Raw genomic sequence first — 13,842 nt, forward strand, 5'->3', positions numbered from 1 at the left:
AAAGAGTATGTAGCCAAAAAGTGTAGGAAAAAAGGTGTTCTACTGCTGTGATCCCCTAACCAGCCCCAGAACCCAGAGGAGATTCCCCTCAACCCTGTAGGACTTGCTCTTGGCTTCCTGGTAGAGCTCATTGAGCAACACGTCCCTTTTTATTAAATGCCTGGGAGCTACTTAAGATGCCCCACACCTTGGGTGATTGAATTTAGATCAGAAATTTTAAAAACAAAATCATTAAGACTTTAAGGAATTTACCTATAACTGTGGAATTAAATGGAGCCAGTAGGGAAGATACTATGATATTGGAGAATTTCCCCTCATTTAAGCCAAGAGATAGACATACCTATAACATTTATGCCTAAAGTTAACACCAAGTCTGAGCTTAGCAGGTATTGATCATTTACCAGCTGTATGACCTGTAACAAATTTCTTAACATTTTTATTAGTCCTAGTTTCCTCATCAATTAGAAAGGGGAATGATGCTATGGTCATACTTAGCTTGCAAGGTGTGAAAGCACCCTATTACAGTGCCCTACATATGGTGCTTAATAAATGTGATTTCTTCCTATGGTTTTACAATATGAGTTCTTGAATTTTATAGTTTTCTATGGTGTCTTGCGTCTTTACTAAATGGTCCGTTTATGTAACTTGAGCTCCTGCTGAATCCCAAGAGACCTCATTGTTTTTAAGTCCTCACTAATTCCTGATTTTTGCTTTATCTCCTTCACCTGAAGACCAAACCTTGAACTTTTGCTTATACCCTGTATTACCTATTTTGTGTGATGTTGATACTAATCCCTGGAACAAATGTGCTGACAATGTTATATCATTTCTTTACATAGATTTTGATGCTCATCTTCCTAGAAAGACTGGCCACATCTCTCAAAGGGCAGGTCTGAGGCATCATGATACATAACACTTTTTCTCCTGCTCAGATTTCTCTGGACTGCACATATTTCTAATTTTAGGAGTAGCTGCAAGCAGTTAGGAGTCATGCACTCACATATTCAATGGTCTGTGCCAAAGCTGTCCATGTCTGATAGGGTAATGTGTACTCAGTTATTTTAAATTCTTTCCTTTGAAATGAATGCTTTGCTGTTTCCACATTTTCTGATATTCAGAAATATACTTTTCCAGATCTCTTCCTAAAGCATGTTGATTTTAAGGTCTGCACCAGAGCTCTGTTCTGCTCTTGACTGTTGAATATGTCTGGCTTATTTAAAAGAAACTGTGTTTGCCCATAGAGGGGCAGGGAACTGGGGAGGAGAAGGTAGGTAAGGTAGGATTCTGACTCCAAATGAGCTGATTAAAAGGTATCTGAGATAATTGTTTTCAAAGGTGGAAAGAGATGGCTGGAAATCAATGGGCAGGCATGTTGGAATGTAAAAGTAATCAACATGAACACAGGCCATATCATCAATGCTTTCTGAATGCAAAGGGAAAGGGAACTACTATGCCGTGGCTTCCTTCAAATCGATGTGTCTTTCCAAACTTAGAGGAGCAAGGGAAATGGTTGCAGGGACTTTAACTCAAAAAAAAATGTAGGCTTGTGGCATTAACATATCACGCTGAGTTCTTTGGAGTCAAGGTGCTGGCTAAATTTCTCCTGCTAATAAATGCTTTTATCACAAAGTATACCCAATTCCACTATCTGTGTGATGCATACCAAGTTTCTTTGGTTTGTAGCAAGACCATTTTGCATTAGTGTTATTCAAGAAATCACTGATCAATTACTAAGATGCATCTTCATAAGAAATAAATTCTTGACATGCATAGAAGTATATGGATGGTTGAAAGTAACTTGGAAATTGGAGTAACTGAAATAATTTAATCTAATCCAGTCATTTCACAGGTGGGATAGCAGAGGCCTAAGTTACTTGTGGGATTGGATCAAAGAAAGCCAGCATTCTTTGACCAGTATTAACATCTGTGTGTCCTGATATCTACTCAAAGTCAAACTATGACATGATAATATCTGTACACCAATCACACAGAAATGAACTAGAGGTGATATAGTTTAGATGTCCCTTCCAAATCTCATGTTGAAATGTAACACCCAGTGTTGGAGGTGGGGTCTAGTGGGAAGCGGATCCCTCATGGCTTGGTGTTCTCCTTGTAATAGTGAGTACTTGCAAGATCTGGTTAAGTCTGTGGCACCTCTCCCCACCTCACCCTCTCTTGCTCCCACTCTGCCATGAGAGATGTCTGCTCCCACTTCGCTTTCTGCCATGAGTAAAAGCTCCTTGAGGCCTCCCCAGAAGCCAAACAGATGCCAGTGCCTTGCTTCCTGTACAGCCTGCAGAACTGTGAGTCAATTAAGCCTCTTTTCTTTATAAGTTATCCAGACTCAGATATTTCTTTATAGCAACACAAGAATGGCCTAATACAAGGGGGGACTTGAGGACACCTGTATAAACAAAGTGAAAACATTTGCATTTTCTTTATACTTTATTATTATAATAAAAATAAAGAGCATTAGAGATGGATATTGAATGGTGAATGTGTGTAAAAGCTCAAAATAAAATCTTTTCCAAGAATTTTAATGAGAAAGTTGGGCTTGCTTCCATGTACATAACTATTTTATACCAAGTTTTATGTTTGAAATGGCTACAAGCAAGTCCTGATCAAATCTTTTTAATGATCTTTTCAAATTCTTGATAGTCACCATTGATGAGAAACTTTGTTCTCACAAGTAGGTGATAAAAAATTTAAAACCATTTTTTAAAGCCATTCAAAAATTTATAACAGTTGAAATTAAAGAATCTGAGCTTTTCTTTTTTATTTTCTTTGACCGATGTAAATGTTAAAATTTCTTTTGATAATGAGAATGGATTTCAAATTCAGTGAAACTTTTTTCATTCCAAGTATTTCAATAGAAAGGCGCTTGAACATGCAGAACGTGCTCACAGTGCTGGAGCTCTTGCCCTGCTGTTTGTATGGACTCCATAAAAAGGGCACTGCTACTGCAAGTACAGGTGTAAGTATCCAGCATACGTGAAGAAAGAGGTGCAGGGCAGCCCTTGAACTCTACCCTGCTGGAGTCTCACCTGTCCTCCCTATCTCCTCATCTGCCACACTCAATCAAGACTTGGACCTCCTAGCAAGCTCCTCGGGCCCCTGGAACAAGAAGTCTCTAGCATCTCTGCAGATTTCTTGCCCACAGTGGGTAGCAGCGTGCCCTGAAGCAGACTGCTGAGACAGACAGTGAGGAAACTTTCCTGGCAGCACTCAGTGTGTGGCAGACAAGCTTGTGGTATTTGCCACCTGCAGGGACTATGGGACATGCTGTCAGAATCCCCTCAAACTGCTTTCAAGGAATCCTGGACTGATGATCAGCTCAGGACCTCAGTTATCCCAGGCCTCATGGGCCAGGGGTTTATTAGATCACAACATACCTATAACCACTGCATGGCACAAAAACCAGGAAGCCCAGAGAACACAAATGTCTGGCCCACGTCTGTGAGTGACAGCCCAGGATTAGAAGGTATTGTCCACCACTCAGTCTGTATTCTTTCCCCTTTCCATAGTTCATCTCATTAATAATTCGACCAACATACCATCCTCAAGGATAGAAGTATGTCTCCCGAATTCTACCAGCAGACCAGTAAATGTGGTAGTTTTACTTCTCATGTATAATAAGTAGTAGTCCTAGAAATTCACATGATTTGTGTCTATTTGAAATTTTATTTTATGAATTAAAAATAATAAATCCTGTTACATCCATTGTGAGATCACAGAGATACTGCTGCCCTCTTCCCTAAATGTTCCACATCAGTGAGACTGGTACCACTGACCACTTCTCATCTATCACTATGGATGGAAAAATAAAAACAAGCAATTTCTTTTATCATCTTTTTCACCCAAACTCCATTCATTATCTGACTTTGCCTATGCTTCATCCATTTCAATTCTCCCGGGCTGAGCAGTTTATGTTCTAAACAGCTGCAGCCTAGACTGAAAATGCCCTTCTTTCATCTTTCTTTTATAAAAGAAACATTTTTTTTCCTGTGCCTGGGAAGAAGTGCTGAGTGGACAGCCCTGGTGGCTTCTGTTTATACTGTGAGCAACTGAGACACAAATCAGTACCAGGGTTATCTTGATTTCTGCCTGGAACAATATTATCCTGCAGGGACCCACTCTGGGGATCCAGAGAATGATATATCCCTTTCTATCATAGGTATGTGCCTAAGAGGGCAATTTTAGCCCCTCTGATGCTGCCAGAGACTGTGAATAGCGACAGGATGGAGGAGTGGCACCATGTCACCACACTCTCATCATAACTCACCACCAACACACATTAAATTCCTACTTTGTGCAAAGCCATGTGTTAGTACTAAGTCTATGTGCTAAGTCCAGCCTAGGGTAGAAGAAATAATAATAAACATTTGTTGAACATTTCCTATACTTCAGGCACTAAATCAAATGTGTTGCATGCATCATCTAACTAAGCCTCACCATGATCCAATGAAGACTGTGTTATTATTCCAATTTTCACATAAGCATATTATTGTTCCCAAGATTATGATGCTTCTATGTAAAGATTCTTCTTAATTATTTTATCTAATGCAAATATCTTTTTCTCCAGTTCAGCTCCTTGTTTGTTTTCTTCATAACACTTCTCACATTTAAAAAAAATATTTTTTTCATTTGTTGGATTTTTTTTTTTGCTGTCTCTCTCACTAGTATGTTGTGTTCTGAGGTTAGAGATTCTGTCTCTTTTGTTTCACTGCCTAGTAGGGTACCTGGACACATAATAGGATCTTAATAAGTGTTAGTTGAGTGAATGAATAAATGAGTGAGTGAATAAATAAAGCTGATACAAAGAAGTTAAGTACCTTGCCCAGGGTCATAGAGTTAGTGACAGAGCTGGGATTCAGTGTCCATGAGCTTATGCACATAGCTGGTCTCCTAAATATATGATAAACCTGTTTAGGATTTGAGATTTAGACATAAAAACCAATATAGAGGATTCAGGGGTTATGCATCCCAGAGAAAATCGCTTTTTTCAGGTATAGTGCAGAACTGCATTCTATTTTAGATCCCCAGCTGAAAATATGGTAGGATTCCTGCTAGATATACTGACCCACTGACCATATTACCTTTTCCTGCTCATCTTTTGATTTTCTCCTCCACTTCTCTTTGCTACTTAGGGACACTGGATTTTGTGGATGCTCCTTGGACACACTGGAATGCACCTTGGGTAGCCCGTGGATCATTTTCCCCAGTATGAAGCATGGGAGGAGCTGGAAAATGAACTCATGAGCCAGTTGAGCCAGCACAACAAGCTGGAGCCAGGTAGGCCTGTTCATGATCCAAACTATATTTATTATCTGACTTTGCTTCCAGAAGCTGCATTAGCCAGAAGTCAGTTTTTCCCATTGATGAAAGAATAGAAAGATTAAATTGATGAGAGGATTGGCTGTCATATAGAGCTTTTCTCTCATCTTTGGCCAAGAAGGGAGAATCAAACATAGTGCTCAGGGCTTCAATTGGAGTAGGCGCTCAACTAATATTTACTGCATGAATAAATGAATGACTGACTGGAGAATAAGTGTTTCCCTTCATTAATAGTATATCTTTCCCTTAACTTGTTTAAGTTCCTTCTATGAGAACTTCTAATGAGAAGCTTTGACTCACAATGTTGTAAATATTGCTGTTTCTCTCTTATATAGACCAATTATTACATTAAAATTGTAATATCTTTTACTTCTCTTTCTTGGAGAAAACTTCCCAGGGACAGTGAGACTTTTTTCAGACAACCAGCTGCTCTGGGATTCATAAAACCACTGGTATTTTAATACCAGATGATACCAAAATGTTTTTTTAAAAAACTAAAAAGAGTAACAGACGGAATTTATTATCTCATCTTGGGAGCGTGGGCAGTGCAGCATGCACTTAGATCAAGAAATTTCCTGAGTTGTGAGTGGATGTGACTCACTTTTTATACCAAGGCCATGGAATATTAAGGGACCATTTTCCATCTCTATCTTCCTGAAATGGTATCATTTCTACATCATTGATGATAAATGTATTATGTTTTCTGTTAAATATCATATTATCTGGGGGGAAAAAAGGCACTGGTGTTACCAGTGGTTAGAAAAGAACCTTTGTATATCTCAAAGTTTTTACCTCTTTAATTGGGATTATTCTTTTCTCTATTTCTCTCTCTCTCTCTCTACCCCCTTCTTTTCTTTCTTTCTTCTTCCTTTCTCTCTTAATATACATCTACTTCTCTTGAGCAATTACATGTCTTTGGTAACTCTCATCAACATAAATTGTCAACATTATTGTGAGCCTATGAGTTTTCATCCTGAAGTGATGCAGTGAATGTTTCACTGAGGCAATATCTTGGTGATATTCTCCTTCCAGTAGGGCTGGGTTGTTGGGCTAAATGTGCAGTTGAAGAGAGACCCCCACCCCCACCCTCCAGAATCACCAAGAAAGTTCTGTGGGTATCGACAGTGGGAATTGAGCCAGCTACAGTTAACTTTCAACAATAAACCAACTGGGATATCTCTGTGGCCTCATCAGCATGTGCATTCAAATGAGCTCCCATTAGCATTATTATCCCAAATTTCTTTCTTTTGTCCCACCCTGCTGAAGCATCCCTGCCAAGGCCTCCCAGTGAATTCCTGGGAGTCCCCAAGGAGTGTCTCACCTCCTCACATGCCTCCAGTCAGGTCCTTAAGCAGCCCCACACCTTCCTCTCCTGGATCCTCCACCCATGCCAGGCTGGAGGGAACCTCACTGTAGCACCAGCTGGTGGTGCCTATGGTAAGAACAAAGTGTAACACTGGTGACATCTCCCTAACCGCTAGTCTTCAAGAAGCCAAAGCTGTCTGGGTGCCTTGAAGTAGGGGAGAATGGTCCTCAACCCTAGTTCTGTACCATACTTTGATATGCACAAGAGTGGCCACGTTGGGGTCCAGGTGACAATGTCTCTTGAAAATAGCTCCTTCAGACTCTGGCCCTTACCCTTCTACCCACCAGGTGATAACCCAGTCCAGGGGATCAGTTGCAGATGGAGGTTAGATCATGGCTTCAACTCTCCATGGCTATGCCCCCTTCTCAAAACTATGCAAAACAACAAACAGAAAGAAGTCACTACCACCACCACCAACACACTCTCCTTGCTCCAAAAACAAGAGCTCTTGTGGATATCAGATTATACAAAGTTGTACACAGAATAGTCACTACTCTATGCTGTTTCACAAGCAGCCTAATTCTGACCCTCCACCTGTGCTCAGCAGAGCCTCACGCTACTGTGCTCTACATGGTAGCCCCCACTTTCCATGTTCTGCACACCCTTGCTGGAGACTCCGCCATTTGCTTACTCACTGTGCGTTATAAGCATGATGCAATGAGCATTCCTTGCCTCCTTCACTTGCGCATTCAGCAGTTCTGCTGGTATCAGTTAGCCACAGCTAATGTTGTACATCAAACCACACTCAAACTCCATGGCTTAACAGAATAATCATCTATTCTCCCTCATATATTTGGGTTTGGCTGATCCAGGTTCAGTTCAGCTGGGCTTGATTTCAAGCTACAGATTTGGTCCAGATGTGCTCCTTATGTCTTCTTCACCCTCTTTGGACCACCAGGCTAACCAGGACATTTCTTCTCATGGCAGAAGCAAAAGAAGGGCCAGCCCAACTACACAAGTACATTTGCAGGCTCTGCTTATATCAAGTCTACTAGTATTCTATCGAGCCAAGCAAGTCACAGGGCCAAACCCCACGTCAACGAAGCAGAGAGGTACTGCCTCCATGGAGGTATAGAGGGGCGGAAATTGGGGATGGTGGACAGGGAGTGAATATTTGCTAAATGATAGTCTAATCTATCACAATGCTCAAGCTCTAACTTAAATGGTCACTAAACAAGTATCAAATGTAGTCAAGAAAATACCAAAGGAGCTATTTTTGCCTGAAACAGGCTGCTCTAACAAGTTTATGTGGAAGCATACATCCATGTTTCATATTGTGGGACCATGTGTACAAATGTTTCACATCAAAGCATTACCACTTGCCTTCTTGGTCAGCTCCCAGCTGATTTTGTTTGAAACAGTCACGACTTACTCAGTGAGGGATCTCTGGTTTCCAGAACCAATTCTGCCTTGTCTTTCAAGAAATCATTCCTGCTTTCTCTGCCTTATATTCCATCTGAACTTCCTCTTTCACTATTGCCCCATTTCCATATCTCCTGTGTTCAGACTTCCCTGTTGTCCCAAAATGTTTCTGGAGAAGTCTGTAATAGCTTTCCAAATTCAAAAAAAGGAAAAAACAGAGGTCCTTTTCTATCACTCTTCTTCCAGCTTAAATTATGTGTGTGTGTTAATATATACATGTATGGGTGTATTTATGTGTTTGTATCTATAAAGAGAATATATGTGTGTGTGTAATGTAATTATTACTCTTATTACTGGTGATGAAACAGAGATTAAACAAACAAAAACAGTAAAGACATATACAGCACTCACCCCTTCCTGCAGGTGAGGAGAGTTGCAATACTATATTTGGGATCCTTCTTGCTTCTATTGTTCTGCATTCTCTTTGATCTGAAATAGTAACATAGAAATTTTCTTTCACAGGGACAAAGATATCCTTTTTAGCCACATGTTTAATTCTTCAATGTCAATATTTGCAGAAAACATAAGCACAGCATGATATTGCCTTAGAGTTGTTGATTAATCCCATTCGGAAGCTTCCCTAAGTTTTTTTTTGATCTTCAGCTCATCATTAGTCTGGTAATGGTGTGTGTGCCTCTGTGAGTGTATTATTGTATTGCCCCAAAGCCTAATAATGATGACAGTGAGGCTTTATTGTGGATTAAGTTTACAGACTTCCTCATTCCCATCCAGTTCCATGGGAGGAATGACTTAACTCAGCTTCCATGGGAAATAGAGACCAGCCATAGATACCTGAGAGGAGTAATGATGGCACTGATGTAATCTCCAACCTAGATATGCCAGGGATGTTTGTCACCTGTTTAAGAAGCTAAAATGTCACCATGGAGTCTACAGTTCTTTGATAACCATTTCATCTACAAAACAAAGGAGGTGTGTGAACACATGAAATGAAAAATAAGAGACACTGAGCTAGGGGAGCCCTGGATGCCCTCCAGGAGTCTCTACGTCTTGGGGCACTGAGGTCCTCTCCCAGGGCTGGGCACAAGGAGTCTCTCATTGTGCTCACCCTTTTCCCTGCCTCACTCTGGCTTTTGGATGAGAGTAAATTGAACTGAGAAAATATCAGAAAAGTTGCTCCATAAGAGAAAGGCAAACCATTTTCAGTCTCCTAACCACTCTTCTTCCTTTCTTGAGGCTTAAACCAACTTTAATCACAAAGCCATGAGGCCACTGGTTTTCCCACCCATTCGCTGCAATGTGGGATCAAACATTTTCTTTTTTGTGTCTGTTTATATGATCACTTATGTAGCCTGTAGACTTTCAGAGAGATGCAGTATTGGTTTCCTTCAAATATCAGGGCTTTATTTTATTTTCATTTCCCAAAATATAAAATCTGAGTCCCTTAGCTTGGGATCACTAAGTACCAAGAAATTAGCTGAGTTAAAGTGGCTCACAGAACTTGGGACAATTATAGCTTCTTGCAACGCCAAAAAGTACTTCTGAGCCAAGGTCATTCAGGAAGTCTCAGCTAAATAAAAATGTCGTTAAGTTTTGTAAAACCTTTTTGCTGGGCAAGAAGTAAAAAATAACTTAGAAACCACTTGAAAATCCTAAAGGTCAGACTTCTCTGAGCAAAGGCTTCATCAGGCTTCTGCCTCTTACTGAAAGTCAAAGCATCAAATGTCCACTGATTCTTGAGCCCTCTTTATTCCCTACCCAGAGCTGAGCCCGATGTCTCACAGTCTGCCTGTTTCCAATTCCTCTGTGCCAGCATATCTGTTAATGTCCCAAGCGGCTTCCTTTACAGCCGCGCGATCGTCTGTGTATTATTAACTAACCGCAAATTAAAGTCATTACTTGGTGCTTAATTTTATGTAACATTTCTTTGTAATGTGTACAAAAGAAATTTGTTTTTAGCAGGAGTTTTGTAAATAGCATGTGCCGTGATTAATTAGAGAATATGAATCTGCTGATTTGAAATTAAATTCAGTGCAACCATTTTCTTTAGAAATAATTTCTTAAATAACATTTCAAGGTGTGTGAGTCTTCAAAAGAAAAAGTAAGCATCTTGCATTGATTGTCCTAATGCTCCATCCTAGACACTGTTTAGACTTTACCTGCTAGAGAACTCGCTTTTATTTTTCTCATATCTATAGGCACTGTAAGGAATAACAACATTCAAAGGGCTATTATAAATCCTTTTTTGGAACAAGGTAGAGTATAAATGAATAAACAAACAAATGAGCAAATCCTAAAATACTTGGAGGTTAGTTATATTTCAGTATAGTTTGCTCTTCTCCAACTACTGTGCTTTTTCTCTTCCTCTTACACCCCAAGTGCATTCCTGCCTCTAGGCCTTCGCACTTGTTCCTTCTGCCTGGACATCAATCCCCCTGGGTCTTCATGTGGCTTGAACTTTAGTCAGGGACTTTTCTGATCATTGTAGCTAAGGAAGTTCCCTGCCCCAGCCCCTATCACATCATTGTGTTTAATGTTTTATTTGCTGAATAAATCACTGTGTGATATTACCTGGCTTTGTGGTTGTTTCTTTTCCTCTGTCTCCTCCTATGAAATGTAAGATCCTCAAGAGCAAAAACTTGTCTGCCTTGCCCTCCCTGTATCTCTAACACCAAGAACAATGCCTGGCGCATCAGTGGGTGCTTAAATAATCTCTGCAAAATCAATGAATGGATTGCATTGCTCTTACAAGCCAATAATTAACCATGCCCCTAATGGAGAGAAAGCATAATCGGCTTTCAAAGTTTTCTTGAGGGAACAGAAAGAGAAATTCAGTATTTGTTGCCTAGCCATGAGATACCTTGCAAGGGAATGAAGAATTAAAATATGAACAAATTAGATGGGAAAAGCAGGAAGTAAACGTTGTAACTAATTGCTTAGTTTGTGCGAACACCAGACGCCCCCTGAGAAGTGAAGCCTTCAATCACTTGGCACCTCCTGCATTTATGAGCCCAGCAACCAGTTGAACTGTTCCTATTAAAATGACTTGGCCAAGCCATCATCTTTGTTGATAATAAATTAAAAGATCTGAAGAATCTTTCAACCTTCGTATTTAAAACAGGATTCTTAGGGTTGATATGGTGTTTCTGAGCAAGAATTAGATGAGGGTGCTGCTGTGATATCACAAAGAGTTTCTGACCAAGAGAATAAAAATTAAGAGGTATAAATGTACATGTTGTATCATACTACATTTTAGTTTTGTCTTCAAAATATACCAAAGTCTTTCTTTCTCCCCAGAGTCTCATGCCTTTTAAAGCTCTTCTGTAATTCTTCTTTTACATTAAGTCTAAATCGAATGGATGGGACCTTGCCTAGCAATATTAAGATTTTAGCCTGGGTCCAGTGGCTCATGCCTATAATCCCAGCACTTTGGGAGGTGGAGGCAAGGCATCTCTTGAGGTCAGGAGTTCGAGACCAGCCTGAGCAATATAGTGAAACCCCATCTCTACTAAAACTTTTAAAATTAGTGAGGTGTGGTGACCCATGCCTGTGGTCTCAGCTATTCCGGAGGCTGAGGCAGGAAGATTGCATGAGCCCAGAAGTTTGAGGTTACAGTGAACTATGATCACAGCACTTGTCTCCAGCCTGGGTGACCCAGCAAGACTCAAACAAACTACAACAATAAATGATTATATTTCCCAATTGTGAGTAGAGTCTGGAAAATGTTTATTTTCTGATTTTTCTGTGTACTTAAAGTGAACAAAAAATTTAGGTGGCTCAGTGTGCAATGAGTTGCAATTGCCACATGTTCAAATTCCATCTCTGCCATTTACTAACTGTATAAACTTGGGCAACATACCTAAATCTCTCTGAATCTCAGTTTTCTCATCTGCAAAATGGGCTTAAGATAACTCACGTGGATCAAATGTCAAGCATTTGTTTTCATGTAATCACAAGTGGCAGTTCTTTTACTTTTTACTTTTGGATTTTAAGGTGCGCTCTAGAAAGTCATCTCCAATCCTGGTTATAGATTAATTCACCCAGGGTCTTTTCCCTCCAATATTTTAGATGTTCTACCTTTTACACATAAATTTCTCATCCACTTAGAATTTGTCCTGTTATTGGCCGGGTGCAGTGGCTCACACCTGTAATCCCAGCACTTTGGGAGGCTGAGGCGGGTCGATCATGAGGTCAGGAGATCGAGACCATCCTGGCTAACACAGTGAAACCCATCTTTACTAAAAAAATACAAAACAGAGGAGCCAAGATGGCCGAATAGGAACAGCTCTGGTCTACAGCTCCCAGCGTGAGCGATGCAGAAGAGGGGTGATTTCTGCATTTCCATCTGAGGTACCGGGTTCATCTCACTAGGGAGTGCCAGACAGTGGGCACAGGTCAGTGGGTGCGTGCACCGTGCGCGAGCTGAAGCAGGGCGAGGCATTGCCTCACTCGGGAAGCGCAAGGGATCAGGGAGTTCCCTTTCCTAGTCAAAGAAAGGGGTGACAGATGGCATCTGGAAAATCGGGTCACTCCCATCCGAATACTGTGCTTTTCCCACAGGCTTAAAAAACGGTGCACCAGGAGATTATATCCTGCACCTGGCTCAGAGGGTCCTACGCCCACGGAGTCTCGCTAATTGCTAGCACAGCAGTCTGAGATCAAACTGCAAGGCGGCAGCGAGGCTGGGGGAGGGGTGCCTGCCATTGCCCAGGCTTGCTTAGGTAAACAAAGCAGCCGGGAAGCTCAAACTGGGTGGAGCCCACCACAGCTCAAGGAGGCCTGCCTGCCTGTGTAGGCTCCACCTCTGGGGGCAGGGCACAGACAAACAAAAAGACAGCAGTAACCTCTGCAGACTTAAATGTCCCTGTCTGACAGCTTTGAAGAGAGCAGTGGTTCTCCCAGCACGCAGCTGGAGATCTGAGAACGGGCAGACTGCCTCCTCAAGTGGGTCCCTGACCCCTGACCCCTGAGCAGCCTAACTGGGAGGCACCCCCCAGCAGGGGCAGACTGACACCTCACACGGCCGGGTACTCCAACAGACCTGCAGCTGAGGGTCCTGTCTGTTAGAAGAAAAACTAACAAACAGAAAGGACATCCACACCAAAAACCCATCTGTACATCACCATCATCAAAGACCAAAAGTAGATAAAACCACAAAGATGGGGAAAAAACAGAGCAGAAAAACTGGAAACTCTAAAAAGCAGAGTGCCTCTCCTCCTCCAAAGGAACGCAGTTCCTCACCAGCAACGGAGCAAAGCTGGACAGAGAATGACTTTGACAAGCTGAGAGAAGAAGACTTCAGACAATCAGATTACTCTGAGCTATGGGAGGACATTCAAACCAAAGGCAAAGAAGTTGAAAACTTTGAAAAAAGTTTAGAAGAATGTATAACTAGAATAACCAATACAGAGAAGTGCTTAAAGGAGCTGATGGAGCTGAAAACCAAGGCTCGAGAACTACGTGAAGAATGCAGAAGCCTCAGGAGCCGATGCGATCAACTGGAAGAAAGGGTATCAGCGATGGAAGATGAAGTGAATGAAATGAAGCGAGAAGGGAAGTTTAGAGAAAAAAGAATAAAAAGAAACGAGCAAAGCCTCCAAGAAATATGGGACTATGTGAAAAGACCAAATCTACGTCTGATTGGTGTACCTGAAAGTGACGGGGAGAATGGAACCAAGTTGGAAAACACTCTGCAGGATATTATCCAGGAGAACTTCCCCAATCTAGCAAGGCAGGCCAACATTCAGATTCAGGAAATACAG

General features: G+C 41.3%; 1 long non-coding RNA gene across 1 annotated transcript in view; it reads left to right on the forward strand.

Annotated features, from left to right (window-relative positions):
• Positions 1-1,670: 1,670 nt before the first annotated feature.
• LOC134756659 (uncharacterized) overlaps positions 1,671-13,842 on the forward strand; it is a 35,585-nt gene continuing 23,413 nt past the window's right edge. The window contains exons 1-3 of the long non-coding RNA XR_010129628.1: positions 1,671-2,303; positions 2,863-3,481; positions 5,148-5,292. This is a non-coding gene — a long non-coding RNA (uncharacterized lncRNA). The remainder of the gene's footprint in view (positions 2,304-2,862; positions 3,482-5,147; positions 5,293-13,842) is intronic.

This window comes from Gorilla gorilla, chromosome 11 (assembly GCF_029281585.2).
Source record: "Gorilla gorilla gorilla isolate KB3781 chromosome 11, NHGRI_mGorGor1-v2.1_pri, whole genome shotgun sequence".
In the NCBI taxonomy this organism is placed as follows: domain Eukaryota; kingdom Metazoa; phylum Chordata; class Mammalia; order Primates; family Hominidae; genus Gorilla; species Gorilla gorilla.